Genomic DNA, 18,478 nt, shown 5'->3' on the forward strand with positions numbered 1-18,478 from the left:
GTATATCAGTGGTTCTCTAAACATGTCAAGATCCCCCTAATTACAAATGTACAATGTAGGCATTATCCCCTTTATCCAGAGTGACTTACAGCAAACGAGGTCAAAACATTCATAGAATGCAGAGAGACAGTGTAGTGTCTCAGTAAACTATAGGATCAAGTAAACTAATATGATAACAGAGTCTCGTCACAAAGCAGTGACTCCTTACCTCGGCAATCAGCGGTACTTGCAACGCACGAGTTACAACCACTGGTGTAGAGACACTCCTAACAGGTGCTGGAGTGGCTGCTACAGACTTGCGGGGTGGTGTCCTAGGACTGACCTGTGCATAAAAACAGAGAGCACCGTTTGCAGGCCGGAAAATGGGAACCCTGTCATCTTAGCTTTTAATCATTTTCATTTAAGATGCTCGGACGAACCTGTGCTCTTGCCTGCTGCAGTTGCTCATGAACAGCAAACGACAACTGCTGTATCCATCCACGATGGATCGGAGATGTGAATCACCGACAAGAAGGGCAAACTGTTTCAACAAAAGAAAGACAAAATCAATGTTTATTGTGTAAACACTGGCATTTACTCCTCAAAATTAATAAATGAGCAAAGACAGACACCTTCTTGTTTGACAACTCAGCTGGAATCAAAGACCTCTGCGTTAGTCTAGTCCAGCCTGACCTCTTCCACCGGTTCGCTGATCTGCAGGCAGCCTGGTCCATCACTGGTTTGCCACGCTTGGACTGGCGAGGCATCTCTGTAACCTGCTTGGACTTCAGCTACCTGTTTCCGTTGAGTTGGGAAAGAAAAAAGTCACACACAACAAGTGTTACTAGGACAGCAACAAACAGCTACCCAAAACAATATAGAACAATCAAAGAGAGAGAGTGTGAGTGAGTGCCCGAGTGAGTGATTGAACGAGCGAACGAACGAGCGAACGAACGAGTGATCGAGTGATCGAGCGAGCGAGCGAGCGAGCGATTGAGTGATCGAGTGAGTGTGTATGTGTGTGTGATACTTCTTCTTCTTGCGTATGTCATCAGACCCTCAGCTCCGTTGCAGCAAGCCAATCCAGCGTTTCGTCATCCAGGTTCATACGGCCTTGGTCGCCATGTGGCGGGCGGTGTTTCGGGCAGCTGGTCATGATGTGTTCCACAGTCTGTAGGGGGTCTCCACATTCACAGTGGGCACTGTCCGAGAGGCCCCACCGTTGCATTGCTTCACCGAAGCGTCCCCACGCCTGTCATCAGGCGGTTGAGGGTTGTCCACTGCTTACGGGGCAGGTGCTGGCCAGGGACATCTGTGGGATCCTCTATGTAGTTGTGTGATACTTCACCAGGAACTACTCTGCAGCGGTCTGCAGGTAGCGTAGTCCACAGGGGCTGAAGCTAGCAAGGGGTAAAAGGATATATACATTTATATACACAAAAGCAAACATGAAAGTACTGGGTTAAATATTGATTAAGTTTGATTCCTTTTTCAATGAATCAAATAATCGAGAAGTGTTTTTAATACATCAGCAATATCAATACTTTACTAATGGAACCAAATGTACCCCTAACAGGTCTGTAACTCTGAATGAGAGGGTAACAAACAAACCAACCAACACTTGTACGTATATCAGTGGTTCTCTAAACATGTCAAGATCCCCCTAATTACAAATGTACAATGTAGGCATTAGCCCTTTATTCAGAGTGACTTACAGCAAACGAGGTCAAAACATTCATAGAATGCAGAGAGACAGTGTAGTGTCTCAGTAAACTATAGGATCAAGTAAACTAATATGATAACAGAGTCTCGTCACAAAGCAGTGACTCCTTACCTCGGCAATCAGCGGTACTTGCAACGCACGAGTTACAACCACTGGTGTAGAGACACTCCTAACAGGTGCTGGAGTGGCTGCTACAGACTTGCGGGGTGGTGTCCTAGGACTGACCTGTGCATAAAAACAGAGAGCACCGTTTGCAGGCCGGAAAATGGGAACCCTGTCATCTTAGCTTTTAATCATTTTCATTTAAGATGCTCGGACGAACCTGTGCTCTTGCCTGCTGCAGTTGCTCATGAACAGCAAACGACAACTGCTGTATCCATCCACGATGGATCGGAGATGTGAATCACCGACAAGAAGGGCAAACTGTTTCAACAAAAGAAAGACAAAACCAATGTTTATTGTGTAAACACTGGCATTTACTCCTCAAAATTAATAAATGAGCAAAGACAGACACCTTCTTGTTTGACAACTCAGCTGGAATCAAAGACCTCTGCGTTAGTCTAGTCCAGGCTGACCTCTTCCACCGGTTCGCTGATCTGCAGGCAGCCTGGTCCATCACTGGTTTGCCACGCTTGGACTGGCGAGGCATCTCTGTAACCTGCTTGGACTTCAGCTACCTGTTTCCGTTGAGTTGGGAAAGAAAAAACTCACACACAACAAGTGTTACTAGGACAGCAACAAACAGCTACCCAAAACAATATAGAACAATCAAAGAGAGAGAGTGTGAGTGAGTGCCCGAGTGAGTGATTGAACGAGCGAACGAACGAGCGAACGAACGAGTGATCGAGCGATCGAGCGAGCGAGCGAGCGAGCGATTGAGTGATCGAGTGAGTGTGTATGTGTGTGTGATATTTCTTCTTCTTGCGTATGTCATCAGATCCTCAGCTCCGTTGCAGCAAGCCAATCCAGCGTTTCGTCATCCAGGTTCATACGGCCTTGGTCGCCATGTGGCGGGCGGTGTTTCGGGCAGCTGGTCATGATGTGTTCCACAGTCTGTAGGTGGTCTCCACATTCACAGTGGGCACTGTCCGAGAGGCCCCACCGTTGCATTGCTTCACCGAAGCGTCCCCACGTCTGTCATCAGGCGGTTGAGGGTTGTCCACTGCTTACGGGGCAGGTGCTGGCCAGGGACATCTGTGGGATCCTGTATGTAGTTGTGTGATACTTCACCAGGAACTACTCTGCAGCGGTCTGCAGGTAGCGTAGTCCACAGGGGTTGAAGCTAGCAAGGGGTAAAAGGATATATACATTTATATACACAAAAGCAAACATGAAAGTACTGGGTTAAATATTGATTAAGTTTGATTCCTTTTTCAATGAATCAAATAATCGAGAAGTGTTTTTAATACATCAGCAATATCAATACTTTACTAATGGAACCAAATGTACCCCTAACAGGTCTGTAACTCTGAATGAGAGGGTAACAAACAAACCAACCAACACTTGTACGTATATCAGTGGTTCTCTAAACATGTCAAGATCCCCCTGATTACAAATGTACAATGTAGGCATTAGCCCTTTATCCAGAGTGACTTAGTGCAAAAGAGGTCAAAACATTCATAGAATGCAGAGAGACAGTGTAGTGTCTCAGTAAACTATAGGATCAAGTAAACTAATATGATAACAGAGTCTCGTCACAAAGCAGTGACTCCTTACCTCGTCAATCAGCGGTACTTGCAACTCACGAGTTACAACCACTGGTGTAGAGACACTCCTAACAGGTGCTGGAGTGGCTGCTACAGACTTGCGGGGTGGTGTCCTAGGACTGACCTGTGCATAAAAACAGAGAGCACCGTTTGCAGGTCGGAAAATGGGAACCCTGTCATCTTAGCTTTTAATCATTTTCATTTAAGATGCTCGGACGAACCTGTGCTCTTGCCTGCTGCAGTTGCTCATGGACAGCAAACGACAACTGCTGTATCCATCCGAGATGGATCGGAGATGTGAATCACCGACAAGAAGGGCAAACTCTTTCAACAAAAGAAAAACAAAATCAATGTTTATTGTGTAAACACTGGCATTTACTCCTCAAAATTTATAAATGAGCAAAGACAGACACCTTCTTGTTTGACAACTCAGCTGGAATCAAAGACCTCTGCGTTAGTCTAGTCCAGGCTGACCTCTTCCACCGGTTTGCTGATCTGCAGGCAGCCTGGTCCATCACTGGTTTGCCACGCTTGGACTGGCGAGGCATCTCTGTAACCTGCTTGGACTTCAGCTACCTGTTTCCGTTGAGTTGGGAAAGAAAAAACTCACACACAACAGGTGTTACTAGGACAGCAACAAACAGCTACCCAAAACAATATAGAACAATCAAAGAGAGAGAGTGTGAGTGAGTGCCCGAGTGAGTGATTGAACGAGCGAACGAACGAGCGAACGAACGAGTGATTGAGTGATCGAGCGAGCGAGCGAGCGATTGAGTGATCGAGTGAGTGTGTATGTGCGTGTGATACTTGTTCTTCTTGCGTATGTCATCAGATCCTCAGCTCCGTTGCAGCAAGCCAATCCAGCGTTTCGTCATCCAGGTTCATACGGCCTTGGTCGCCATGTGGCGGGCGGTGTTTCGGGCAGCTGGTCATGATGTGTTCCACAGTCTGTAGGGGGTCTCCACATTCACAGTGGGCATTGTCCGAGAGGCCCCACCGTTGCATTGCTTCACCGAAGCGTCCCCACGTCTGTCATCAGGCGGTTGAGGGTTGTCCACTGCTTACGGGGCAGGTGCTGGCCAGGGACATCTGTGGGATCCTGTACGTAGTTGTGTGATACTTCACCAGGAACTACTCTGCAGCGGTCTGCAGGTAGCGTAGTCCACAGGGGTTGAAGCTAGCAAGGGGTAAAAGGATATATACATTTATATACACAAAAGCAAACATGAAAGTACTGGGTTAAATATTGATTAAGTTTGATTCCTTTTTCAATGAATCAAATAATCGAGAAGTGTTTTTAATACATCAGCAATATCAATACTTTACTAATGGAACCAAATGTACCCCTAACAGGTCTGTAACTCTGAATGAGAGGGTAACAAACAAACCAACCAACACTTGTACGTATATCAGTCGTTCTCTAAACATGTCAAGATCCCCCTGATTACAAATGTACAATGTAGGCATTAGCCCTTTATCCAGAGTGACTTAGAGCAAAAGAGGTCAAAACATTCATAGAATGCAGAGAGACAGTGTAGTGTCTCAGTAAACTATAGGATCAAGTAAACTAATATGATAACAGAGTCTCGTCACAAAGCAGCGACTCCTTACCTCGGCAATCAGCGGTACTTGCAACTCACGAGTTACAACCACTGGTGTAGAGACACTCCTAACAGGTGCTGGAGTGGCTGCTACAGACTTGCGGGGTGGTGTCCTAGGACTGACCTGTGCATAAAAACAGAGAGCACCGTTTGCAGGCCGGAAAATGGGAACCCTGTCATCTTAGCTTTTAATCATTTTCATTTAAGATGCTCGGACGAACCTGTGCTCTTGCCTGCTGCAGTTGCTCATGAACAGCAAACGACAACTGCTGTATCCATCCGAGATGGATCGGAGATGTGAATCACCGACAAGAAGGGCAAACTCTTTCAACAAAAGAAAAACAAAATCAATGTTTATTGTGTAAACACTGGCATTTACTCCTCAAAATTAATAAATGAGCAAAGACAGACACCTTCTTGTTTGACAACTCAGCTGGAATCAAAGACCTCTGCGTTAGTCTAGTCCAGGCTGACCTCTTCCACCGGTTCGCTGATCTGCAGGCAGCCTGGTCCATCACTGGTTTGCCACGCTTGGACTGGCGAGGCATCTCTGTAACCTGCTTGGACTTCAGCTACCTGTTTCCGTTGAGTTGGGAAAGAAAAAACTCACACACAACAGGTGTTACTAGGACAGCAACAAACAGCTACCCAAAACAATATAGAACAATCAAAGAGAGAGAGTGTGAGTGAGTGCCCGAGTGAGTGATTGAACGAGCGAACGAACGAGCGAACGAACGAGTGATTGAGTGATCGAGCGAGCGATTGAGTGATCGAGTGAGTGTGTATGTGCGTGTGATACTTGTTCTTCTTGCGTATGTCATCAGATCCTCAGCTCCGTTGCAGCAAGCCAATCCAGCGTTTCGTCATCCAGGTTCATACGGCCTTGGCCGCCATGTGGCGGGCGGTGTTTCGGGCAGCTGGTCATGATGTGTTCCACAGTTTGTAGGGGGTCTCCACATTCACAGTGGGCACTGTCCGAGAGGCCCCACCGTTGCATTGCTTCACCGAAGCGTCCCCACGTCTGTCATCAGGCGGTTGAGGGTTGTCCACTGCTTACGGGGCAGGTGCTGGCCAGGGACATCTGTGGGATCCTCTATGTAGTTGTGTGATACTTCACCAGGAACTACTCTGCAGCGGTCTGCAGGTAGCGTAGTCCACAGGGGCTGAAGCTAGCAAGGGGTAAAAGGATATATACATTTATATACACAAAAGCAAACCTGAAAGTACTGGGTTAAATATTGATTAAGTTTGATTCCTTTTTCAATGAATCAAATAATCGAGAAGTGTTTTTAATACATCAGCAATATCAATACTTTACTAATGGAACCAAATGTACCCCTAACAGGTCTGTAACTCTGAATGAGAGGGTAACAAACAAACCAACCAACACTTGTACGTATATCAGTGGTTCTCTAAACATGTCAAGATCCCCCTAATTACAAATGTACAATGTAGGCATTAGCCCCTTTATCGAGAGTGACTTACAGCAAACGAGGTCAAAACATTCATAGAATGCAGAGAGACAGTGTAGTGTCTCAGTAAACTATAGGATCAAGTAAACTAATATGATAACAGAGTCTCGTCACAAAGCAGTGACTCCTTACCTCGGCAATCAGCGGTACTTGCAACGCACGAGTTACAACCACTGGTGTAGAGACACTCCTAACAGGTGCAGGAGTGGCTGCTACAGACTTGCGGGGTGGTGTCCTAGGACTGACCTGTGCATAAAAACAGAGAGCACCGTTTGCAGGCCGGAAAATGGGAACCCTGTCATCTTAGCTTTTAATCATTTTCATTTAAGATGCTCGGACGAACCTGTGCTCTTGCCTGCTGCAGTTGCTCATGAACAGCAAACGACAACTGCTGTATCCATCCACGATGGATCGGAGATGTGAATCACCGACAAGAAGGGCAAACTGTTTCAACAAAAGAAAGACAAAACCAATGTTTATTGTGTAAACACTGGCATTTACTCCTCAAAATTAATAAATGAGCAAAGACAGACACCTTCTTGTTTGACAACTCAGCTGGAATCAAAGACCTCTGCGTTAGTCTAGTCCAGGCTGACCTCTTCCACCGGTTCGCTGATCTGCAGGCAGCCTGGTCCATCACTGGTTTGCCACGCTTGGACTGGCGAGGCATCTCTGTAACCTGCTTGGACTTCAGCTACCTGTTTCCGTTGAGTTGGGAAAGAAAAAACTCACACACAACAAGTGTTACTAGGACAGCAACAAACAGCTACCCAAAACAATATAGAACAATCAAAGAGAGAGAGTGTGAGTGAGTGCCCGAGTGAGTGATTGAACGAGCGAACGAACGAGCGAACGAACGAGTGATCGAGCGATCGAGCGAGCGAGCGAGCGAGCGATTGAGTGATCGAGTGAGTGTGTATGTGTGTGTGATATTTCTTCTTCTTGCGTATGTCATCAGATCCTCAGCTCCGTTGCAGCAAGCCAATCCAGCGTTTCGTCATCCAGGTTCATACGGCCTTGGTCGCCATGTGGCGGGCGGTGTTTCGGGCAGCTGGTCATGATGTGTTCCACAGTCTGTAGGGGGTCTCCACATTCACAGTGGGCACTGTCCGAGAGGCCCCACCGTTGCATTGCTTCACCGAAGCGTCCCCACGTCTGTCATCAGGCGGTTGAGGGTTGTCCACTGCTTACGGGGCAGGTGCTGGCCAGGGACATCTGTGGGATCCTGTATGTAGTTGTGTGATACTTCACCAGGAACTACTCTGCAGCGGTCTGCAGGTAGCGTAGTCCACAGGGGTTGAAGCTAGCAAGGGGTAAAAGGATATATACATTTATATACACAAAAGCAAACATGAAAGTACTGGGTTAAATATTGATTAAGTTTGATTCCTTTTTCAATGAATCAAATAATCGAGAAGTGTTTTTAATACATCAGCAATATCAATACTTTACTAATGGAACCAAATGTACCCCTAACAGGTCTGTAACTCTGAATGAGAGGGTAACAAACAAACCAACCAACACTTGTACGTATATCAGTGGTTCTCTAAACATGTCAAGATCCCCCTGATTACAAATGTACAATGTAGGCATTAGCCCTTTATCCAGAGTGACTTAGAGCAAAAGAGGTCAAAACATTCATAGAATGCAGAGAGACAGTGTAGTGTCTCAGTAAACTATAGGATCAAGTAAACTAATATGATAACAGAGTCTCGTCACAAAGCAGTGACTCCTTACCTCGTCAATCAGCGGTACTTGCAACTCACGAGTTACAACCACTGGTGTAGAGACACTCCTAACAGGTGCTGGAGTGGCTGCTACAGACTTGCGGGGTGGTGTCCTAGGACTGACCTGTGCATAAAAACAGAGAGCACCGTTTGCAGGTCGGAAAATGGGAACCCTGTCATCTTAGCTTTTAATCATTTTCATTTAAGATGCTCGGACGAACCTGTGCTCTTGCCTGCTGCAGTTGCTCATGGACAGCAAACGACAACTGCTGTATCCATCCGAGATGGATCGGAGATGTGAATCACCGACAAGAAGGGCAAACTCTTTCAACAAAAGAAAAACAAAATCAATGTTTATTGTGTAAACACTGGCATTTACTCCTCAAAATTTATAAATGAGCAAAGACAGACACCTTCTTGTTTGACAACTCAGCTGGAATCAAAGACCTCTGCGTTAGTCTAGTCCAGGCTGACCTCTTCCACCGGTTTGCTGATCTGCAGGCAGCCTGGTCCATCACTGGTTTGCCACGCTTGGACTGGCGAGGCATCTCTGTAACCTGCTTGGACTTCAGCTACCTGTTTCCGTTGAGTTGGGAAAGAAAAAACTCACACACAACAGGTGTTACTAGGACAGCAACAAACAGCTACCCAAAACAATATAGAACAATCAAAGAGAGAGAGTGTGAGTGAGTGCCCGAGTGAGTGATTGAACGAGCGAACGAACGAGCGAACGAACGAGTGATTGAGTGATCGAGCGAGCGAGCGAGCGATTGAGTGATCGAGTGAGTGTGTATGTGCGTGTGATACTTGTTCTTCTTGCGTATGTCATCAGATCCTCAGCTCCGTTGCAGCAAGCCAATCCAGCGTTTCGTCATCCAGGTTCATACGCCCTTGGTCGCCATGTGGCGGGCGGTGTTTCGGGCAGCTGGTCATGATGTGTTCCACAGTCTGTAGGGGGTCTCCACATTCACAGTGGGCATTGTCCGAGAGGCCCCACCGTTGCATTGCTTCACCGAAGCGTCCCCACGTCTGTCATCAGGCGGTTGAGGGTTGTCCACTGCTTACGGGGCAGGTGCTGGCCAGGGACATCTGTGGGATCCTGTACGTAGTTGTTTGATACTTCACCAGGAACTACTCTGCAGCGGTCTGCAGGTAGCGTAGTCCACAGGGGTTGAAGCTAGCAAGGGGTAAAAGGATATATACATTTATATACACAAAAGCAAACATGAAAGTACTGGGTTAAATATTGATTAAGTTTGATTCCTTTTTCAATGAATCAAATAATCGAGAAGTGTTTTTAATACATCAGCAATATCAATACTTTACTAATGGAACCAAATGTACCCCTAACAGGTCTGTAACTCTGAATGAGAGGGTAACAAACAAACCAACCAACACTTGTACGTATATCAGTGGTTCTCTAAACATGTCAAGATCCCCCTGATTACAAATGTACAATGTAGGCATTAGCCCTTTATCCAGAGTGACTTAGAGCAAACAAGGTCAAAACATTCATAGAATGCAGAGAGACAGTGTAGTGTCTCAGTAAACTATAGGATCAAGTAAACTAATATGATAACAGAGTCTCGTCATAAAGCAGTGACTCCTTACCTCGGCAATCAGCGGTACTTGCAACGCACGAGTTACAACCACTGGTGTAGAGACACTCCTAACAGGTGCTGGAGTGGCTGCTACAGACTTGCGGGGTGGTGTCCTAGGACTGACCTGTGCATAAAAACAGAGAGCACCGTTTGCAGGCCGGAAAATGGGAACCCTGTCATCTTAGCTTTTAATCATTTTCATTTAAGATGCTCGGACGAACCTGTGCTCTTGCCTGCTGCAGTTGCTCATGAACAGCAAACGACAACTGCTGTATCCATCCGAGATGGATCGGAGATGTGAATCACCGACAAGAAGGGCAAACTCTTTCAACAAAAGAAAAACAAAATCAATGTTTATTGTGTAAACACTGGCATTTACTCCTCAAAATTAATAAATTAGCAAAGACAGACACCTTCTTGTTTGACAACTCAGCTGGAATCAAAGACCTCTGCGTTAGTCTAGTCCAGGCTGACCTCTTCCACCGGTTCGCTGATCTGCAGGCAGCCTGGTCCATCACTGGTTTGCCACGCTTGGACTGGCGAGGCATCTCTGTAACCTGCTTGGACTTCAGCTACCTGTTTCCGTTGAGTTAGGAAAGAAAAAACTCACACACAACAGGTGTTACTAGGACAGCAACAAACAGCTACCCAAAACAATATAGAACAATCAAAGAGAGAGAGTGTGAGTGAGTGCCCGAGTGAGTGATTGAACGAGCGAACGAACGAGCGAACGAACGAGTGATTGAGTGATCGAGCGAGCGAGCGAGCGAGCGAGCGAGCGATTGAGTGATCGAGTGAGTGTGTATGTGCGTGTGATACTTGTTCTTCTTGCGTATGTCATCAGATCCTCAGCTCCGTTGCAGCAAGCCAATCCAGCGTTTCGTCATCCAGGTTCATACGGCCTTGGTCGCCATGTGGCGGGCGGTGTTTCGGGCAGCTGGTCATGATGTGTTCCACAGTTTGTAGGGGGTCTCCACATTCACAGTGGGCACTGTCCGAGAGGCCCCACCGTTGCATTGCTTCACCGAAGCGTCCCCACGTCTGTCATCAGGCGGTTGAGGGTTGTCCACTGCTTACGGGGCAGGTGCTGGCCAGGGACATCTGTGGTATCCTCTATGTAGTTGTGTGATACTTCACCAGGAACTACTCTGCAGCGGTCTGCAGGTAGCGTAGTCCACAAGGGTTGAAGCTAGCAAGGGGTAAAAGGATATATACATTTATATACACAAAAGCAAACATGAAAGTACTGGGTTAAATATTGATTAAGTTTGATTCCTTTTTCAATAAATCAAATAATCGAGAAGTGTTTTTAATACATCAGCAATATCGATACTGTACTAATGGAACCAAATGTACCCCTAACAGGTCTGTAACTCTGAATGAGAGGGTAACAAACAAACCAACCAACACTTGACCGTATATCAGTGGTTCTCTAAACATGTCAAGATCCCCCTGATTACAAATGTACAATGTAGGCATTAGCCCTTTATCCAGAGTGACTTAGAGCAAAAGAGGTCAAAACATTCATAGAATGCAGAGAGACAGTGTAGTGTCTCAGTAAACTATAGGATCAAGTAAACTAATATGATAACAGAGTCTCGTCACAAAGCAGCGACTCCTTACCTCGGCAATCAGCGGTACTTGCAACTCACGAGTTACAACCACTGGTGTAGAGACACTCCTAACAGGTGCTGGAGTGGCTGCTACAGACTTGCGGGGTGGTGTCCTAGGACTGACCTGTGCATAAAAACAGAGAGCACCGTTTGCAGGCCGGAAAATGGGAACCCTGTCATCTTAGCTTTTAATAATTTTCATTTAAGATGCTCGGACGAACCTGTGCTCTTGCCTGCTGCAGTTGCTCATGAACAGCAAACGACAACTGCTGTATCCATCCGAGATGGATCGGAGATGTGAATCACCGACAAGAAGGGCAAACTCTTTCAACAAAAGAAAATCAATGTTTATTGTGTAAACACTGGCATTTACTCCTCAAAATTAATAAATGAGCAAAGACAGACACCTTCTTGTTTGACAACTCAGCTGGAATCAAAGACCTCTGCGTTAGTCTAGTCCAGGCTGACCTCTTCCACCGGTTCGCTGATCTGCAGGCAGCCTGGTCCATCACTGGTTTGCCACGCTTGGACTGGCGAGGCATCTCTGTAACCTGCTTGGACTTCAGCTACCTGTTTCCGTTGAGTTGGGAAAGAAAAAACTCACACACAACAGGTGTTACTAGGACAGCAACAAACAGCTACCCAAAACAATATAGAACAATCAAAGAGAGAGAGTGTGAGTGAGTGCCCGAGTGAGTGATTGAACGAACGAGCGAACGAACGAGTGATTGAGTGATCGAGCGAGCGAGCGAGCGATTGAGTGATCGAGTGAGTGTGTATGTGCGTGTGATACTTGTTCTTCTTGCGTATGTCATCAGATCCTCAGCTCCGTTGCAGCAAGCCAATCCAGCGTTTCGTCATCCAGGTTCATACGGCCTTGGTCGCCATGTGGCGGGCGGTGTTTCGGGCAGCTGGTCATGATGTGTTCCACAGTTTGTAGGGGGTCTCCACATTCACAGTGGGCACTGTCCGAGAGGCCCCACCGTTGCATTGCTTCACCGAAGCGTCCCCACGTCTGTCATCAGGCGGTTGAGGGTTGTCCACTGCTTACGGGGCAGGTGCTGGCCAGGGACATCTGTGGGATCCTCTATGTAGTTGTGTGATACTTCACCAGGAACTACTCTGCAGCGGTCTGCAGGTAGCGTAGTCCACAGGGGTTGAAGCTAGCAAGGGGTAAAAGGATATATACATTTATATACACAAAAGCAAACATGAAAGTACTGGGTTAAATATTGATTAAGTTTGATTCCTTTTTCAATGAATCAAATAATCGAGAAGTGTTTTTAATACATCAGCAATATCAATACTTTACTAATGGAACCAAATGTACCCCTAACAGGTCTGTAACTCTGAATGAGAGGGTAACAAACAAACCAACCAACACTTGTACGTATATCAGTGGTTCTCTAAACATGTCAAGATCCCCCTGATTACAAATGTACAATGTAGGCATTAGCCCTTTATCCAGAGTGACTTAGAGCAAAAGAGGTCAAAACATTCATAGAATGCAGAGAGACAGTGTAGTGTCTCAGTAAACTATAGGATCAAGTAAACTAATATGATAACAGAGTCTCGTCACAAAGCAGCGACTCCTTACCTCGGCAATCAGCGGTACTTGCAACTCACGAGTTACAACCACTGGTGTAGAGACACTCCTAACAGGTGCTGGAGTGGCTGCTACAGACTTGCGGGGTGGTGTCCTAGGACTGACCTGTGCATAAAAACAGAGAGCACCGTTTGCAGGCCGGAAAATGGGAACCCTGTCATCTTAGCTTTTAATCATTTTCATTTAAGATGCTCGGACGAACCTGTGCTCTTGCCTGCTGCAGTTGCTCATGAACAGCAAACGACAACTGCTGTATCCATCCGAGATGGATCGGAGATGTGAATCACCGACAAGAAGGGCAAACTCTTTCAACAAAAGAAAAACAAAATCAATGTTTATTGTGTAAACACTGGCATTTACTCCTCAAAATTAATAAATGAGCAATGACAGACACCTTCTTGTTTGACAACTCAGCTGGAATCAAAGACCTCTGCGTTAGTCTAGTCCAGGCTGACCTCTTCCACCGGTTCGCTGATCTGCAGGCAGCCTGGTCCATCACTGGTTTGCCACGCTTGGACTGGCGAGGCATCTCTGTAACCTGTTTGGACTTCAGCTACCTGTTTCCGTTGAGTTGGGAAAGAAAAAACTCACACACAACAGGTGTTACTAGGACAGCAACAAACAGCTACCCAAAACAATATAGAACAATCAAAGAGAGAGAGTGTGAGTGAGTGCCCGAGTGAGTGATTGAACGAGCGAACGAACGAGCGAACGAACGAGTGATTGAGTGATCGAGCGAGCGAGCGAGCGATTGAGTGATCGAGTGAGTGTGTATGTGCGTGTGATACTTGTTCTTCTTGCGTATGTCATCAGATCCTCAGCTCCGTTGCAGCAAGCCAATCCAGCGTTTCGTCATCCAGGTTCATACGGCCTTGGTCGCCATGTGGCGGGCGGTGTTTCGGGCAGCTGGTCATGATGTGTCCCACAGTCTGTAGGGGGTCTCCACATTCACAGTGGGCACTGTCCGAGAGGCCCCACCGTTGCATTGCTTCACCGAAGCGTCCCCACGCCTGTCATCAGGCGGTTGAGGGTTGTCCACTGCTTACGGGGCAGGTGCTGGCCAGGGACATCTGTGGGATCCTCTATGTAGTTGTGTGATACTTCACCAGGAACTACTCTGCAGCGGTCTGCAGGTAGCGTAGTCCACAGGGGCTGAAGCTAGCAAGGGGTAAAAGGATATATACATTTATATACACAAAAGCAAACATGAAAGTACTGGGTTAAATATTGATTAAGTTTGATTCCTTTTTCAATGAATCAAATAATCGAGAAGTGTTTTTAATACATCAGCAATATCAATACTTTACTAATGGAACCAAATGTACCCCTAACAGGTCTGTAACTCTGAATGAGAGGGTAACAAACAAACCAACCAACACTTGTACGTATATCAGTGGTTCTCTAAACATGTCAAGATCCCCCTAATTACAAATGTACAATGTAGGCATTAGCCCCTTTATCCAGAGTGACTTACAGCAAACGAGGTCAAAACATTCATAGAATGCAGAGAGACAGTGTAGTGTCTCAGTAAACTATAGGATCAAGTAAACTAATATGATAACAGAGTCTCGTCACAAAGCAGTGACTCCTTACCTCGGCAATCAGCGGTACTTGCAACGCACGAGTTACAACCACTGGTGTAGAGACACTCCTAACAGGTGCTGGAGTGGCTGCTACAGACTTGCGGGGTGGTGTCCTAGGACTGACCTGTGCATAAAAACAGAGAGCACCGTTTGCAGGCCGGAAAATGGGAACCCTGTCATCTTAGCTTTTAATCATTTTCATTTAAGATGCTCGGACGAACCTGTGCTCTTGCCTGCTGCAGTTGCTCATGAACAGCAAACGACAACTGCTGTACCCATCCGAGATGGATCGGAGATGTGAATCACCGACAAGAAGGGCAAACTCTTTCAACAAAAGAAAGACAAAACCAATGTTTATTGTGTAAACACTGGCATTTACTCCTCAAAATTAATAAATGAGCAAAGACAGACACCTTCTTGTTTGACAACTCAGCTGGAATCAAAGACCTCTGCGTTAGTCTAGTCCAGGCTGACCTCTTCCACCGGTTCGTTGATCTGCAGGCAGCCTGGTCCATCACTGGTTTGCCACGCTTGGACTGGCGAGGCATCTCTGTAACCTGCTTGGACTTCAGCTACCTGTTTCCGTTGAGTTGGGAAAGAAAAAACTCACACACAACAAGTGTTACTAGGACAGCAACAAACAGCTACCCAAAACAATATAGAACAATCAAAGAGAGAGAGTGTGAGTGAGTGCCCGAGTGAGTGATTGAACGAGCGAACGAACGAGCGAACGAACGAGTGATCGAGCGATCGAGCGAGCGAGCGATTGAGTGATCGAGTGAGTGTGTATGTGCGTGTGATATTTCTTCTTCTTGCGTATGTCATCAGATCCTCAGCTCCGTTGCAGCAAGCCAATCCAGCGTTTCGTCATCCAGGTTCATACGGCCTTGGTCGCCATGTGGCGGGCGGTGTTTCGGGCAGCTGGTCATGATGTGTTCCACAGTCTGTAGGGGGTCTCCACATTCACAGTGGGCACTGTCCGAGAGGCCCCACCGTTGCATTGCTTCACCGAAGCGTCCCCACGTCTGTCATCAGGCGGTTGAGGGTTGTCCACTGCTTACGGGGCAGGTGCTGGCCAGGGACATCTGTGGGATCCTGTATGTAGTTGTGTGATACTTCACCAGGAACTACTCTCTAGCGGTCTGCAGGTAGCGTAGTCCACAGGGGTTGAAGCTAGCAAGGGGTAAAAGGATATATACATTTATATACACAAAAGCAAACATGAAAGTACTGGGTTAAATATTGATTAAGTTTGATTCCTTTTTCAATGAATCAAATAATCGAGAAGTGTTTTTAATACATCAGCAATATCAATACTTTACTAATGGAACCAAATGTACCCCTAACAGGTCTGTAACTCTGAATGAGAGGGTAACAAACAAACCAACCAACACTTGTACGTATATCAGTGGTTCTCTAAACATGTCAAGATCCCCCTGATTACAAATGTACAATGTAGGCATTAGCCCTTTATCCAGAGTGACTTAGAGCAAAAGAGGTCAAAACATTCATAGAATGCAGAGAGACAGTGTAGTGTCTCAGTAAACTATAGGATCAAGTAAACTAATATGATAACAGAGTCTCGTCACAAAGCAGTGACTCCTTACCTCGGCAATCAGCGGTACTTGCAACTCACGAGTTACAACCACTGGTGTAGAGACACTCCTAACAGGTGCTGGAGTGGCTGCTACAGACTTGCGGGGTGGTGTCCTAGGACTGACCTGTGCATAAAAACAGAGAGCACCGTTTGCAGGCCGGAAAATGGGAACCCTGTCATCTTAGCTTTTAATCATTTTCATTTAAGATGCTCGGACGAACCTGTGCTCTTGCCTGCTGCAGTTGCTCATGAACAGCAAACGACAACTGCTGTATCCATCCGAGATGGATCGGAGATGTGAATCACCGACAAGAAGGGCAAACTCTTTCAACAAAAGAAAAACAAAATCAATGTTTATTGTGTAAACACTGGCATTTACTCCTCAAAATTAATAAATGAGCAAAGACAGACACCTTCTTGTTTGACAACTCAGCTGGAATCAAAGACCTCTGCGTTAGTCTAGTCCAGGCTGACCTCTTCCACCGGTTCACTGATCTGCAGGCAGCCTGGTCCATCACTGGTTTGCCACGCTTGGACTGGCGAGGCATCTCTGTAACCTGCTTGGACTTCAGCTACCTGTTTCCGTTGAGTTGGGAAAGAAAAAAGTCACACACAACAAGTGTTACTAGGACAGCAACAAACAGCTACCCAAAACAATATAGAACAATCAAAGAGAGAGAGTGTGAGTGAGTGCCCGAGTGAGTGATTGAACGAGCGAACGAACGAGCGAACGAACGAGTGATCGAGTGATCGAGCGAGCGAGCGATTGAGTGATCGAGTGAGTGTGTATGTGCCAGTAGCGTATGGTGGGTTCTAACGTGGACCGGGCCAGATTCTTAAACCCCCCTCGCGGGCCGGCGGCGGGGGGGGGGGGGGGGGGGGGGGGGGGGGCTCGCGCAACGATGGTTTGACGGGGAAACCGGTTTTTAATGGCCACCCATTAACAATCCGGCCGAATGCAAATAAGCCCGATTTGAAAACAAAGGCGAATTTCTGTGGTTGGCTACAACAGAATGGGTGATGGGGTGCTAATGTTGTAATGTTGATTTTTTGTTTTTTTCCCCTGGGGGAGCAGAGTTTTCCAGACCGGGCCATGGCCCCATTGGCCTCTATGACGATACGCCCTTGGTATGTGCGTGTGATACTTGTTCTTCTTGCGTATGTCATCAGATCCTCAGCTCCGTTGCAGCAAGCCAATCCAGCGTTTCGTCATCCAGGTTCATACGGCCTTGGTCGCCATGTGGCGGGCGGTGTTTTGGGCAGCTGGTCATGATGTGTTCCACAGTCTGTAGGGGGTCTCCACATTCACAGTGGGCACTGTCCGAGAGGCCCCACCGTTGCATTGCTTCACCGAAGCGTCCCCACGTCTGTCATCAGGCGGTTGAGGGTTGTCCACTGCTTACGGGGCAGGTGCTGGCCAGGGACATCTGTGGGATCCTGTATGTAGTTGTGTGATACTTCACCAGGAACTACTCTGCAGCGGTCTGCAGGTAGCGTAGTCCACAGGGGTTGAAGCTAGCAAGGGGTAAAAGGATATATACATTTATATACACAAAAGCAAACATGAAAGTACTGGGTTAAATATTGATTAAGTTTGATTCCTTTTTCAATGAATCAAATAATCGAGAAGTGTTTTTAATACATCAGCAATATCAATACTTTACTAATGGAACCAAATGTACCCCTAACAGGTCTGTAACTCTGAATGAGAGGGTAACAAACAAACCAACCAACACTTGTACGTATATCAGTCGTTCTCTAAACATGTCAAGATCCCCCTGATTACAAATGTACAATGTAGGCATTAGCCCTTTATCCAGAGTGACTTAGAGCAAACGAGGTCAAAACATTGATAGAATGCAGAGAGACAGTGTAGTGTCTCAGTAAACTATAGGATCAAGTAAACTAATATGATAACAGAGTCTCGTCACAAAGCAGTGACTCCTTACCTCGGCAATCAGCGGTACTTGCAACTCACGAGTTACAACCACTGGTGTAGAGACACTCCTAACAGGTGCTGGAGTGGCTGCTACAGACTTGCGGGGTGGTGTCCTAGGACTGACCTGTGCATAAAAACAGAGAGCACCGTTTGCAGGCCGGAAAATGGGAACCCTGTCATCTTAGCTTTTAATCATTTTCATTTAAGATGCTCGGACGAACCTGTGCTCTTGCCTGCTGCAGTTGCTCATGAACAGCAAACGACAACTGCTGTATCCATCCGAGATGGATCGGAGATGTGAATCACCGACAAGAAGGGCAAACTCTTTCAA

The sequence above is a fragment of the Gymnoscopelus microlampas genome (assembly GCF_963454915.1).
Source record: "Gymnoscopelus microlampas genome assembly, chromosome: 1".
Taxonomy (NCBI): domain Eukaryota; kingdom Metazoa; phylum Chordata; class Actinopteri; order Myctophiformes; family Myctophidae; genus Gymnoscopelus; species Gymnoscopelus microlampas.